Consider the following 1,117-nt stretch of genomic DNA (forward strand, 5'->3'; position numbering starts at 1 on the left):
GGGATGTGACATGCAGCAAGGACCTCCAGCCGGAATCGAACCGGGGTCGGCTGCGTATGTGGCATGCGCTCTAACCACTCGACCACCTGCGCGCCGGGAGTGATGTCTTGTGTCCTTCCGTACGTGTTTACATGAGTCTTTATGTGTCAGCTCGTTGACAAAGTGAGTCACAATCAACAGCTGGTGGTGTAATATTAAAAAAACTAATCCCAATAAGAACAGAAGCAGGATGGAGGAGTGAAGATTATGTGTCTGAACAAAGAGCTGAGTGTGACTGTGGGCTCAGTACGACCTTTAACCCTTCAGCCTCTCACTAACATGTTGTTTTTCCTCTCTGGGTGTGTTTGTTTCGCCCTGCAGCTCGTCCTGAACGGGAACATCAGTGTTCTGCAGGAGAACATGGAGCAGCTCCGTCAGACCGAGGCCAACCTCACGGCTCAGCTCGGCCTGAAGGAAGGTAGGAAAAAGTCCATCACTGCCATGAAAGGAGACTTTCTCAGCGAGTCACCGCCGGTATTCTTAGCTGCATTTCCCCCTGTTACCATGACGACCTGTGAGTCAGAGTAAATAAACACACATGATTGGTCGGTAAAAAAAAAAAAAAAAAAAGTTTTCTGCTCTGAGAGAGAAAGAACATCTCTTTAAAACTAGTTCAAGTTTAAAGATCAAAATGTTCTCAGGGATCAGAGTCGCCAAGGGTGAGAATTTACGTCCTGAGAAGGAAAGGAGGTAAGAAGGGAAGGACACAAGGAAGCAGTCGAGGAAAAAGGCAGTAAAGATGATGGAGAATGTCCTGACAGCCGACGTGTTGTACACTACCAGTGTTTGTAGGAAAGTGTTGTGCAGCACTCAGGACTTTGGTATGTGGGTTTCCCTGAGATGATGTCAGCTCACAGCGCTACGCTAACGCTAACAGCTCGACCTCACACCACAACTCAACACGGTCACACAATTTATTCTTACAACCTGGTTCTTAATTTCACAGGTTTCATCTGTTTGTCTCTCTGAGTTCACATGAAGCCCATTTTAAACACTTTGGATGTCTTGTTCTCTGATCACAGTGATCAGCTCTCAGTCCAGTTCACAGATACATTATCCTGCATCTGAGTGACCTCAG

Source organism: Sparus aurata, chromosome 11 (assembly GCF_900880675.1).
Source record: "Sparus aurata chromosome 11, fSpaAur1.1, whole genome shotgun sequence".
NCBI classification, from domain to species: Eukaryota; Metazoa; Chordata; class Actinopteri; order Spariformes; family Sparidae; genus Sparus; species Sparus aurata.